We start from the raw sequence: 14,945 nt of genomic DNA on the forward strand, positions 1-14,945 counted from the left end.
ATGGAGACATCCCCAGATCAACAGAAGCTAAGAGAATTCATTGCTAGCAGTCTTTCACTGTAAGATATGCCAAAGGAAGTCCACCAGAAGGGGAAGAACTGACCCAAGATCGTAACTCAGATCCATGGGAAAGATGAAGACCAGGGGAAATATTAAATATGTAGGTATGCATAAAAGACTGCATATATGTTTTTTCCTCTCTTCTTTTCTCAATTTCCTAAAAAAAAAACCCCACGTAGGGATGTTTAAATCAATAAATATAATGTATATTAAATATATATAAATTATATATATAAATATATATAAATTAAGCAATGGTAGCCCCATATTGTTGAGTATATATTATATATATAAAAGATATACATTTGAAAAAATATATATTTGACAATATATAGCATATTTGATAATAATAGTACAGAGGTGGGTAAGGAAGCAATATTGGGGCAAATTTGCTTTACTTACCTCAGAGGCAACCGCAGCATCCAGCTGCCATGAGGGTGGCAGGGATGAATCTATTCTGTAGACAGTTCATTTCATTTCATTTTATTTCATTTCAATATGGGGGTTACTAACAACTTTGCTACTTATTTAAAGTAAACACTTGCCTGGGACCTGGGTGGCTCAGTCATTAAGCATCTGCCTTGGGCTTAGGCCCTGATCCCAGAGTCCTGGGATTGAGCCCCACATCCAGCTCCCTGATCTGCTGGGAGCCTGCTTCTCCCTCTCCCTCTGCCCCTGCTTATGCTCTCCTCTCTCTCTCAAATAAATAAACCCTCTAAAAAAATAAAGAAAAAAAAATCAAATGCAGAGACTTAAAGTTAAAAACAACAGTTCTGCCCCACCCCTCCCACTCCCACATCCCAGGGAGCCATTTTAAACACCTGTACCTGTTTTTCCAGGTGATTTCAACCGTATTTCTAAACGACATGTTTATAGCACTGTCCTTTACTTCATCAGATTTGGACATTTTAGCTCATCTAACACCAGACAGTCCCTCCTTCCTGTCTTCTCAATGTCAGCCATCATCACCTTTGCTTCCTGATTTGCTTACCCTACACCCCTTTATGACTTGTTCCATCAGCTCCAGGCGTCCCTTTGTAGGGTGAAGATATGACAATGAGAGAGAGCTTGTCTTTGTCTCCTCTCCCTCTGACCTTTCAACTTCTTTGATCCGTATTTTTACTTTTACACGGTCGTGACTGATGACATTTACTTTCTGTTCTGCAAGCATGATTAAATCTTTCATGTTTGCTTAGATTGAGGCCACAAGCTGAAGTGCAACACTCAGTATTTACACTATTACTGTACATTTTTACAGATAATAGAGTTCTCTCCTTGAACAGGTTTGCCTTCCCCGTGGCCTCATTTCTCCCCCACACCCCAATCTCCACAGCACATTGTCTGTTTGGCCAAGTTCTGTTTCAAAGAGATAGGTCCTCTGCCTTCCCAGTCTAGTAGGGACCAGGGGCCCCTGACTCATGGGACAGTTGTCATCCTGACACCTTTCTCACTGCTCTGCTGGGTGAGAGCCATTGTTTCCTGGATCATGGCCCTTCCTTTCCTGTGTTCTTTCCCCACTCTGTATTCCATTCTCTAATAACTTCCTACAAGTGCACGATAGACTGATTTATTAACTCTCCCGTGTGGGTAAATATGTCTTACCCTCAGGCTTTCATGATGATTTGGGAGGTTGCAGTAGTCTAGGTGGTGAGAATCATTTTCTTTTGGAGCAAGGGTCAGCAAACTTCTGAAAAGCGCCAGCTCATCAATATTTTAGGCTTTGTGGGCCACAGGGCCTATGTTGCAACTGCTCAGCTCTGCCTTTGTAGCATAAAAGAAACTAGAGACAAGAGGTGAATGAATGAGCCTGGCTGGGTTCCAGGAAGACTTCATTTTCAAAAGAAGCAGCAGGTTGGATTTGGCCCATGCGATGGAGTTTGTCAATCCTTGCTTTAGAGCTTTGAAGACATACTTTCACTGTACTTCTAATGATGCTGAACTGATCCTTGTTCCTTTGTATGTGACTTCCTTTATTCTTTTTCCTTTTTTTCTTTTCCTAACTGGGAACATTTAGAATCTTTAGTTCTTACATTCTGAAATTTTGCAAAATATGCACAGGTGAGGGTCTTTACTCATTAATTTTTGGCTGTTGTCTGTTCTTTTTTTCTGGAACCTTTATTGGTCTGATGATGCGCCACCTGGATTCATTCTCTTTTGTGTCTCATCTTTCCTTTTTGGGGAGGGGGGGTTCTTGGTCTTATTTTTTGAGATATATTCAACTCTATCTCTTAGAACTTTAATTGATGTTTGTTTTTCGGCAGTAACCTTTGAAAATACTACTTCTTGTTCTCTAACCTTCTCCACTTCTCTCTTACTTCGTGTGTACCAGAGTAGATTTGCCATGAAGCTGATGATTCCACACTCGACTACCACTGTAAGTTTCTGGGAGTGGTAGCGTGTTCTCAGTGGGAAGGCACAGCTAGGTTACAAACAGGAAGCATTTCTGTGAAAGTGTTTCTGGCTAAAGAGATCTCAGAAGAAAGGGATTGGAACCCCTAAGTTTCCATAATTTCAATTGTGACATATATTTCATATATAAATATTTATTTTTTGTACCTAATTTTACATTCTAATTTTGTATTTTTAGAAAGGCCTTAAGTATTGATTAAGCCTTAGGGTCACATAAAATCTAGATTTTTATCTTAGTTTAATTTTTCTGAGGGTACTAATTAACATTTTTCTGGGTTCTTTATTGTGTTTTGTTTTGAGTTTTATGTTTCCTTGAGGAAATTTTGTGGTTAGTATACTGTGGTTCCCCGTCCCCCTCTCCCCCTGACAAATGTCTGGTGATCCTTGGTTTTCCATTCTTATTTAAAAGTGAATTGGGGCACCTGGGTGGCTGAGTTCGTTAAGAGTCTGACTCCATTTGAGCCCAGGTCATGATCTCAGGGTTGTGAGATCAAGCCCCAAGTTCGGGAATGGAGCCTGCTTAAGATCCTCTCTCTCCGGGGCGCCTGGGTGGCTCAGTCGTTAAGCGTCTGCTTTCGGCTCAGGTTGTGATCCCGGGGTCCTGGGATCGAGCCCCACATCAGGCTCCCTGCTCAGTGGGAAGTCTGCTTCTCCCTCTCCCACTCCCCCTGCTTGTGTTCCCTCTCTCACTGTGTCTCTCTCTGTCAAATAAATAAATAAAATCTTAAAAAAAAATTCTCTCTCTCCTTCTCCCTCTTCCCCTCTTCCCTCTATCTCTAAAATAAAAAATAAAAAAAATAGAAGTGAGAAGACAGAAAAGCTGACTATGGGGTCTGTGAACATGGGTGGGACATGTCAAGTGGCAAGTTTTCCTTTAGGGAAGCTGGAGGGGGATCTCTGAGGGGCTGATCCCCAGCTGCTTTGTTCTTTCAAAGAATTCATTCAATTTTTAAAGAGAAGAATTTCCCATTTTTTTCTTCCTTTGGGAAAAACACCTGGCCGTCAGGAAAGGACTGACTGTCCTGTAGCCTCTTGCTTTTCCACCTGTACTTCACTTCCACCAGCAGACCAGGTGGTCTCCTTCTGTTGGTACAGCCTCTGTCTGTGTAGTTTTAGGCTGTAATTTCCTCTGTTCTAGATTATCAATAACTGTTCCTCCTCATGCTTTGTGTCTTCCAGGAATTTACTGAAATCCCTTATTAACTGCGAGTCACCTCCTGTTCTCTCAGCTGTGGGTTTTCTTTGCTGCATGAGGGCCTTGGCAGATAGAGATTAATGTGTACCCCACTGCACCTTGAATTTGGAGCCTTGTAGGGTCTTAATCTCACCAACCAGCTCATAGCCCTACTAGATGGCTCAGGTTTTGCTGCCTATGCTTTTCAGAGTTTTTCAAGAATTTCTTCTGGAAACAAAAAATAAACTCACATTTTGAGTGAAACCCTCACTTGTTGATATCTTCTCTTGGGAGGACATTTGGCTTTCAAGTTTCAGCATCCATCTAAACTCCTTTGTATCTTCAAGAAATTCCTCACTGTTTCTGTCCAAGCCTTCCTGGCTTTCTTGCATTGCTATATTTACTCATATTTTTATATTCTGTCATTTCAAAGGGATTTGTGGTGGCGAGAAAAGTAAATGTGCGTGCTTAGTCAACAGTCTTCATCTGGAAGCTGCAACTTTCAAATTTTTAAATGATATAATTAAATGGCCTTTTCTTTCTTAAGAAAATCCTCATAGTCCATACATCAGAAAGCTTTCAGAAAAAGCGCTCTAAAAATATAATTAGGCACACACATTTACAGAAGCTTTTAATTAGCTTTGTAAACATATTTGATCCTGAAGACATAATCTCAAACTTCTTATCAGTTACGTTCCATTTTTGACTTATTTTCTTCTCACAAGATGTTCTTATCTGTCCCTTCCTCTTTTGGTTGGATATTTAACTCCTTGATACTGTATGATTAAAAATCTCCCTGTCTTGGGCGCCTGGGTGGCTCAGTTGGTTAAGCGACTGCCTTCGGCTCAGGTCATGATCCTGGAGTCCCTGGATCGAGTCCCGCATCGGGCTCCCTGCTCGGCGGGGAGTCTGCTTCTCCCTCTGACCCTCCCCCCTCTCATGTGCTTTCTCTCTCTCATTCTCTCTCTCTCAAATAAATAAATAAAAATCTTAAAAATCTCCCTGTCTTTCTTTGAAATTGTACTGTGCTTTTAATTCTTTTCTTATACAACTCTTCTGCCAAATATCATTTATACTTTAGGTGAACCAGAATCCATTGAAAATTATAAGAAATATTGTGTATTATGTTACTTAAACTGAAAGGAAAATATAGTGTTTTTCTGAGTATTCTCAGATCTATATATACCCAAGAATTAATCCAATAAGAGATTTTTTGAATGCATACAATGTGCCAGACATATTTTAGGCTCTAAAAATGACCAAGTGACCCCTGATCAAGACAGAAAAATTCCTGACCTCATGATCTTTACATTCTAGTGGGTGACAGACAATAGACAAGATAAATAGGTTAAAGATATGTGTATTAGGGTTCTCCAGAGAAACAGAATCAAGAGGGTGTGTGTATATACATATATATTTATTATAAAGAAATGGCACATGTGATTAGGGACACTGGCAAGTCCCAAGATCTTCTAGAAGACTCAGCAAGCTGGAAACCCAGGAGATCTAGCTTAGTTCCAGTCTGGGTCCTAAGGCCTGAGAACTAGGAGAGTCAAATGTATAATCTGTCCAAAAGCTGGCAGCCTCGAGACCCAGAAAGAGCTATGTTTCAGTTTGAGTTTGAAGGCAAGAAAAAGCCAATGTCCCAGCTCAAACGCAGTCAGGCAGGAGTTTCCTCTTATAGGGGAGGATCAGCTTTTTGTTCTATTCAGATCTTCAACTGATTGGATGAGGCCCATCCATATTAGGGAGAATGATCTGCTTTAACACTCTCTGTATTAAAATGTTAATGTTGGGGCGCCTGGGTGGCTCAGTTGGTTAAGCGACTGCCTTCGGCTCAGGTCATGATCCTGGAGTCCCGGGATCGAGTCCCGCGTCGGGCTCCCTGCTCAGCAGGGAGTCTGCTTCTCCCTCTGACCCTCCTCCCTCTCATGCTCTCTGTCTCTCATTCTCTCTCTCACAAATAAATAAAATCTTAAAAAAAAAAAAAAAAAAAAAAAATAAAATGTTAATGTTACAGGTAATACAATGCCACTAAATTCATATCTATCAATAATTACTCTGAATGTAAATGGACTAAATGCTCCAATCAAAAGACATAGGATATCAGAATGGATTTTAAAAAAAGACCCATCAATATACTGCTTGTAAGAGACTCATTTTAGACCCAAAGACACTACCAGATTGAAAGTGAGGGATTGGTGAACCATCTATCATGCTAATGGACATCACAACAAAGCTGGAGTAACCATACTTATATCAGACAGACTAGATTTTAAGCCAAAGACTGTAATAAGAGATGAGGAAGGGCACTATATCATAATAAAGGGGTCTATCCAATAAGAAGATTTTACAATTGTAAACATTTATGCTCGCAACTTGGGAGCAGCCAAATATATAAATCAATTAATAACAAACTTACAGAAACTCATTGATAATAATACAATAATAGTAGGGGACTTTAACACCCCACTTACAGCAATGGACAGATCATCTAAGCAGATCAACAAGGAAACAATGGCTTTGAATGACACACTGGACCAGATGGACTTACATATATTCAGAGCATTTCATCCTAAAGCAGCAGAATACACATTCTTTTCAAGTGCACATGGAACATTCTCCAGAATAGATCACATACTGGGTCACAAATCAGACCTCAACCAGTACAAAAAGACTGAGAGCTTCTGGTGGATCATATTTTCAGACCACATCACTATGAAACTTGAAGTCAACTACAAGAAAAAATTTGGAAAGACCACAAATACATGGAGGTTAAAGAACATCCTACTAAAGAATGAATGGGTTAGCCAGGAAATTAAAGAAGAAATAAAAAATACATGGAACCAAATGAAAATGAAAACATGACAGTCCAAAACCTTTGCGATGCAGCAAAGGTGGTCCTAAGAGGGAAGTATATAACAATACAGGCCTTCCCAAGAAGTAAGAAAAGTCTCAAATAAACAACCTAGCCTTACACCTAAAAGAGCTGGAAAAAGAACAGCAAATAAAGCCTAAAACCAGGAGAAGAAGGGAAATGATAAAGATTAGAGCAGAAATGAGTGATATAGGAAAAAAAAAGAGCATATCAATGAAACTAGGAGCTGGTTCTTTAAAAGAATTAGCAAAATTGATAAACCCTTAACTAGACTTATCAAAGAGAAAAGAGAAAGAACCCAACAAAAAAATAAAATCATGAATGAAAAAGGAGAAATCACAACCAACACCACAGAAATACAAACAATTATAAGAAAATATTATGAGCAATTATATGCTAACAAATTGGGTAATCTGGAAGAAAGGGATAAATTCCTAGAAACATATAAACTACCAAAACTGAAACAGGAAGAAATGGAAAATTTGAATAGACCCATATCCAGCAAAGAAATTGAATCAGTAATCAAAAATCTCCCAACAAACAAGAGTCCAGGATCGGATGACTTCCCAGGGGAATTCTACCAAACATTTAAAGAAGAATTAATACCTATTCTTCTGAAATTGTGCCAAAAAATAGAAATGGAAGGAACCCTTCCAAACTCATCCTATGAGGCCAGCATTACCTCGATTCCAAAACCAAAGACGCCACTGAAAAGGAGAATTACAGACGAATATCCTTGAGGAAATAGATGCAAAAATTCTCAACAATATACTAGCAAGTTAAATCCAACCATACATTAAAAGAATTATTCATCGCAATCAAGTGGGATTTATTCCTGGGCTGCAGGGGTGGTTCAATATCTGCAAATCAATCAATGTGATACACCACATTAATAAAAGAAAGGGTAAGAACCATATGACCCTCTCAATAGATGCAGAAAAATCATTTGACAAAATACAGCATCCTTTCTTGATAAAAACCCTCAAGAAAGTAGGGATAGAAGGAATATATCTCAACATCCTAAAGGCCATATATGAAAGACCCAAGCTAATATCATCCTCAGCTTTTCTGACCTTAGGGGAAGCTGAGAGCTTTTCCCCTAAGGTCAGAAACACAACAGGGACGTCCACTCTCACCATTACTATTTAACATAGTACTGGAAGTCCGGGCCTCAGCAATCAGACCACAAAAGAAATAAAAGGCATCCAAATTGGCAAGGAAGAAGTCAAACTTTCACTATTTGCAGATGACATGATATTCTATGTAGGAAACCTGAAAGACTCCACCAAAAAATTGCTAGAACTGATACATGAATTCAGCAAAGTCGCAGGATATAAAATCAATGTGCAGAAATCTGTTGCATTTCTATACACCAATAATGAAGCAGCAGAAAGAGAAATTAAGGAACTGATCCCATTTACAATTGCACCAAAACCCATAAGATACCTAGGAATACATCCAACTAAAGAGGTAAAAGATCTATACTCTGAAAACTATAGAACACTTAAGAAAGAAATTGAAGAAGACACACAAAAAAAATGGAAAAACATTCCATGCTCATGGATTGGAAGAACAAATATTGTTAAAATGTCTATACTGCCCAAAGTAATATACACATTCAATACAATCCCTATCAAATAACACCAGCATTTTTCAAGGAGCTAGAACAAACAATTCTAAAATTTGTATGGAATCAGAAACTGAACAGCCAAAGTATGTTGAAAAAGAAAAGCAAAGTGGGAGGAATCACAATTTCGGACTTCAAGCTCTATTACAAAGCTGTAATCATCAAGAAAGTATGGTACTGGCACAAAAACAGACACATATATCAATGGAACAGAATAGAGAGCCCAGAAATGGACCCACAACTATAGGGTCAACTAATCTCAGCAAAGCAAGAAAGAATATCCAATGGAACAAAGACAGTCTCTTCAACAAATGGTGTTGGGAAAACTGGACAGCGACATGCAGAAGAATGAAACTGGACCACTTTCTTACATCATACACAAAAATAAACTCAAAATGGATGAAAGACCTAAATGTGAGACAGGAAACAACCAAAATCCTAAAGGAGAACACAGGCAGCAATCTCTTTGACGTCGGTTGGAGCACTTCTTACTAGACACATCTCCAGAGGCAAGGGAAACAAAAGCAAAAATGAACTATTTGGACTTCATCAAGATAAAAACTTCTGCACAGCAGAGGAAACAGTCAACAAAACTAACAGGCAACCTACAGAATGGAAGACGATATTTGCAGATGACATATCAGATAAAGGGCTAGTATCTAAAATCTATAAAGAAGTTATAAAGCTTAACACCCCAAAAATAAATAATCCAGTTAAGAAATGGGAAGAAGACATGAACAGACATTTCTCCGAAGACATATAAATGGCTAAAAGACACATAAAAAATGCTCAACATCACTTATCATCAGGGAAATACAAATCATAATCGCAATGAGATACCACCTCACACTAGTCACAGGGAAATACAAATCATAATCGCAATGAGATACACACCTCACACTAATGGCTAAAATTAACAACTCAGGAAACAACAGATGTTGGTGAAGAAGGAGAGAAAGGGGAACCCTCCTACACTGTTGGTGAGAATGCAAACCGGTGCAGCTACTCTGGACAACATTATGGAGGTTTCCCAGAAAGTTAAAAATAGAACTACCCAAAATCCAGCAATTGCACTAGTAGGTATTTACCCAAAGGATACAAAAACGCTGATTTGAAGGGGCACATGCACCCCAATGTTATAGCAGCACTATTAACAATAGCCAAATTATGGAAAGAGCCCAAATGTCCATTGACTGATTAATGGATAAAGAAGTGGTATATGTATATATAGATATATACCTAGAGTCACCATTTTTTTTTGTTTTGTTTTCTGCTTTTTTGTTTGTTTGTTTTTGCAATGCTTTTATTTGAAGGCTTTGTCAAAAATACAGCCTTTCATGAAGTATTTTGAGAAGGGAGAGGCAGAAAGGAGCATGGAAAAAAGCTAACTTGTCTGCTCCATTTGCTCATGTTCAAGTAGTCTAGCTCCTTTCAGGGTGAATGGTGTATGACAATGGGTATCACTGGGATACATCAGATTCGATGCCAAGCGTTCCTCTGCCAGGTATACAAGAATTCCCCAATGATGTGGTTATTGATGAGTAGACACCCTTGTACTCAGTGGATCCAAATACCATCGATACAGACTATGACCCTGGAGGTTATGACATTGTAAGTGATTTTCTACCCCCAGCAGAAGAATTTCCTGTGCCTGATGAACTACCATCCCTACCTCCAGAATTTGGTGATCAATTTCAATCCATAGACCTTTCTAGAGACATGCTTGCCGCAGGTACTTTGAGTTTTTCACTGAGAAGCTGGTAGAAGTTCAACTTAAATCAGTTTATCTGCCCAATTTCTAACCTGTCAGTATTGATGAGAATAGTACTTGTAGAGAATTACTTCCAGGGTCTCAAAGAAACTTTGAAGCCTCTAGTGTAGAAAACATGCCCCTGTCTGGATACTTCCACAGCTTCTTGCTCTGATGTGTCGGCGTGCTGTGGACTCTGAGTTCATGATGAGAGTCCATGAGAGTGGAGACAATGGGCACTTTGAAGAGGTGACTATTCTTCCACCAGATCTGCAACAAATTACGGAAGTCTGAGGCTCAAAAACCCCCAAAGTACCTGGACTTTAATGAACCTAGAGATTATATAAATAATCTTCAGCATTGTTCTTTGTAGCAGCGCTTAAGTGCTTTTCTCAGTGAGCTGAAATGGGCATGGCTGCACTGATCCACATACCTCCTGACACATTAGCCATTTTCAGTGTCCTAACCTACTTTAATTGAAAGAGATTTATTTTATTTTTTATTTTTTAAAAGATCTTATTTATTTATATGAGAGCAAGTGAGAGTGAGAGAGTACAAGTGGGAGGGAGGGGCAGAGGGTAAGAAGTGCTCCAACTGAGGTCAAAGAGATTGATCTATGTGTCTGTTTAAATATTGAGTCCTGCTGGCTGCAGTATCAGATACTGACTGAGGTAGGCAATGGCAAATAAGAGGGGTCAGTTAGGAAGCCTGTAGTGGGTTGAATGTGGTTCCCCTGCCCCAATATGTCCACATCCTAATCCCCAGAACCTGTGAATGTTACCTTATTTGGAAAAAGGGTCTTTGTAGATATAAATAAGCAAAGCATCTTGAGATGAGGAGATCATCCTGGATTATCCAGGTGGTCCTGAAATCTAATGACAAGTGTCCTTACAAGAGAAAGACAGAGGGGGATTTGAGACAGACAGAAGAAGAGGACAAGAAGAGGCCACAAATGAAGGAGTATTGACAGCCTCCAGAAGCGGGAAGAGGCAAGGAAGGACTCTCCCCTAGAGCATCCAGAAGGAGGGCAGCCCTATCCATTACCTTCATTTTGAACTCCTGGTCATCAGAACTATGAGAGAATAAATTCCTATTGTTTTAAGCCATCCACAATGTGTAATATGTAATTCATTACAGCAGCTACAGCAAATGAATACAAGGCCCATGTGATAATCCCGGTGCAAGAGATCTCTCCTTCAGCTCTTTTCCATGAATTCTGGATCCTGACTGCCTAACGGAGGTCACCTCGATTAGCCAACAAGCCACTCAATCTCAACTTCAAATAGTAAACGTTATGCCTCCTTTCCTCAGATTCTGCCCCATGTCCTGAATTCCCTATTTTAGTTGATGGTATGTCATTCTTTTTAGAGTTTGATTCTGATTAGTTTTATGTACTACTCATTCCCAAGCAGAGTAAAGCACTGTCTTTTTTTTTTTCCCCCATAGGACCTTGCGTATAGATCTTTAATAACATTTATTATGTTTTATTACATTTTTGTCTCTTTCACTACACACTCTGGAGGGCAGGGACTGTGTTTTGTTTATTTATGTTGTGGTCTTAGCAACTGGCATATTGCCTGTTTAGAGTATAAGCTTAATATGATTTGATGATTTACAAAATAAATGATCCATCTTCCTAGTCACACAAGCCAGGAGTCTTGGAGATGTTCTTGGTTCTAAATGCCTCATTAACCCCTATATTTAATTGGTCATTTAGTTCAATTCACTTTACTTTCCAAATATCTTTTGTATCAGTTTTACACCCTCCATCCTCACTGTCATCAACTTGGTTTTCACAACTGTTCACTTGTACCATTTCAAAGTCTCTTGCTTCCTCCAGTTCTAACCTTCTATGGTCTATTCACTATATGGCCACGAGGATGAGGTTTTAAACATGTACATTTGATCATATCACTTCCTGTTGAAATGACTTTGATGACTTTCAAAGACCTTATCTAACATATAAATTTTTCATGATTAGGCCATTTTCCTGTATGTCCTTATAATACATCTGTGTTGAGCTACTTGTCTTCATTCATGTAAATCTGTATACCTATTTCTTGATCACGGAGCACTGGTGATAGGCTCTCAAGGCAGGGAGATTTAAAAGACACGATTCCTATCCTCATTGAATTCCTAGTTGCATATCAGAGACTAATTTTAAATATTATAACTGTTACAATAAAATTGATTACAACAGTGATATAAACATTTGAAAATAATATGTAACCTACATTGGGGGATGGAATTGTCAGACACAGCCCCCTGGTAGGAGTTATCCAAAAGGATGAGTGGGAGTTGGTCAGGTAAAGAAGGACAAGTAAGATTTTAAATTTTTTTCCAGTTAGAGGGAACTACATATGCAAAGAGAAAAAGTGCTTTGTTAGGGAAAATGGTTGTGTGAGCCTGTCTGTATGAGTTGGTAGTGATAAGACTGTAATTACTAGAAGGGGCCAACTATGTTGTATACCGGGTTAAGGGGGTTGCATGTTTTATTCAAGGCAGTGAAGAGTTACTGAAAGATGTAAGTGCGTAAGTGGAATGATCATATTTGTGTTTTAGGGAAATAATTCTGGGAGGAATCTAATGAGTGGATTGGGTAGAGCAAGAATGGAGATAATGGAAGACCTTGACAATGATCCACTGATATATTATGAGAACCTGAATTATGTCAGTAGCAGGGAGCCAGAGAAGAAGGTATAAATTTGGAAGGTAGAAATACTAGTATTGATGCCTGACCATATGGGTCAGGGAGAAGGATGAATCAAGGGTGATTCTTAGGTTTCTGGTTTGGGAGAAGAGAAAAATGCAAGGAATATATATGAAGAGGGTATTGGAAAGAAGATGATCACACTGAACTAAGATACTCAATGGACATCAAAATGGAGAGATGAGTGCACAATTAGATATAATGATTTGGAGCCCAGAGCACTCATTTTGGTTTCAGATATATATATTTTGGAGTTACTGGCATATAGGCATTATTTAATGTCCTGGAGATGATATAATATCAGTTTAGGAAACGTATTTGTGTGAGAGGAGGAGCTAAGAAGAGAGGCTTTTTGAAAGTCTGAGAACCTTAAAACTTAAGAGATGACTGAAGGAAGAGGAGAAAGTAGAGGGACAAGAAAGGAGAAAAACCATGAAAGGGTCTTAAAAGCCAACTGAGGAGCCAGCTGAGGGGAGCCAGCTGAGGGGAGCCAACTGAGGAGGACAGAATGACACAGGGAGATGCCCTCCAGAGTTAGGTGTGGCAGGGAAGTCCAGTAACAAAAATTTTTAAATTTTCTTTCAATCTGGCAACAAGAAGGTCTTTCATGATGTTGGTGATAGCAGTGTCAGGAGAGAGTGAGGATAGAAACTGGCTGACAGCAGTGGTTTGAAGAGCAGATTAAGTGTTTACAGATTGAGCCCATAACATTGTAGACAACTTTTTCAAGCAGGAAATAGGCATTAGAGAGAATGGTATAGAGTTGTAGCTACAAGAAACAAGAGGATCAAGGAGAAGACTTTTCAAACAGAAAAAGTGGGAAGAATATTTATATGCTGAAGGAAAAGAGATAGAGAGAGAGAGCTAGGGATACAGTCAAGAAGGGATAATTAATTTAATGATATCCCTAAAGACATGGAAGAAGAATTAGATACAGAGCTCGGGGGAAAATACATAACCAGAATTTTCCAGGGAAAATAATAACTAAAGAATAGGGAGACAACAACTTAAAAGGCCTGGACATGAGCACGAGAGCTAATTAAAATAAAGATACATCTAACTCATTTTATTAGAATCTGAGAAAGAAAAATGTCAACAATTTCTCCTGAAAGTGAAAATATAGGATGCAACAATGCTAAACTAAAATAATGGTAAATATATAAATATAAAATGCAAGATATTATTATTATTATTTTTTAAAGATTTATTTATTTGTTTGAGAGAGAGAGAGAGCAAGCGAGCATGTGAGTGGGGGGAGGGCCAGAGGGAGAAGGAGAGAGAATCTCCAGCAGACTCCACACTGAACTCTGAGCCTGATGCTCACGACCCTGAGATCATGACCTGAGCTGAAACCAAGAGTGGGACGCTTAACTGACTGAGCCACCCCAGGAGCCCCTAAAATGTAAAATATTATTAATAACAACTGACAAGTAATGATGGTAGGGCTGAGGATTAAACATGTTCTAAATTAAATAAGATAGCTTAAAAGATTTTGACTAACTCCCACTCAGTCTTATGGTCTTAGCTTAGACGTAGCTTCTTTCATAAAATGTTCTCTGAACATTTTAGTCAAGATGGGGTCTCTCCTATGGGTATCTGTAGCATCTTTTGCTTTTCTTTAATTGTCTTTAAAATACTGTGTTGTAAATACCTGTTCACTTGCTTTTATTTCAACTAGATTTTAAGATGCATATGGACAAAGGCTAGGTTTATCATTTTTGGCATTTGATTTTCAAATTTTATCACAGTGGTTGGCATAGAGTAAGGGCTCAATATGTATTTGTTGACTGAATATATGAGTTTCACTTCTGATTCTTTTTTTTTTTTTAAAGATTTTATTTCTTTATTCATGAGAGACAGAGAGAGAGAGAGGCAGAGGGAGAAGCAGGCTCCCAAGGAGCAGAGAGCCCGATGCAGGACTCGATCCCAGGACCCTGGGATCATGACCTGAGCCGAAGGCAGACGCTTAACCATCTGAGCCACCCAGGCGCCCTCACTTCTGATTCTGAAGTTTGTATTTATAGATTAAAATTTTTTTAAAACATAAACATAACTATTTATAGCATTTTTAAAAATAGGACATATTTTCCTATATATTAAGACTAGCATAGAGAGCTGACTGATGTGGTAAAGAATAAATAAGAAATGATTAAAAAACAGCATTAAAGGATAGAATTAATATGAAATATATACATTATAACAATATTTACAAATGAGTTAAACTTCTTTATTAAAAGAACAAAAAGTTCATGTAGGATTTTTAAAAAGATTTATTGATTTATTTTAGAGAAAGAAGATGAGAGAGAGAGAGAGAGAGAGAGAGAGAGAGAGAGAATG

The 14,945-nt window shown here is 38.6% G+C and overlaps 1 pseudogene; it reads left to right on the forward strand.

Annotated features, from left to right (window-relative positions):
• LOC110570100 lies at window positions 1-10,192 on the forward strand (annotated as a pseudogene).
• Window positions 10,193-14,945: the final 4,753 nt, after the last annotated feature.

This window comes from Neomonachus schauinslandi, chromosome 1 (genome assembly GCF_002201575.2).
Source record: "Neomonachus schauinslandi chromosome 1, ASM220157v2, whole genome shotgun sequence".
Lineage (NCBI taxonomy): Eukaryota > Metazoa > Chordata > Mammalia > Carnivora > Phocidae > Neomonachus > Neomonachus schauinslandi.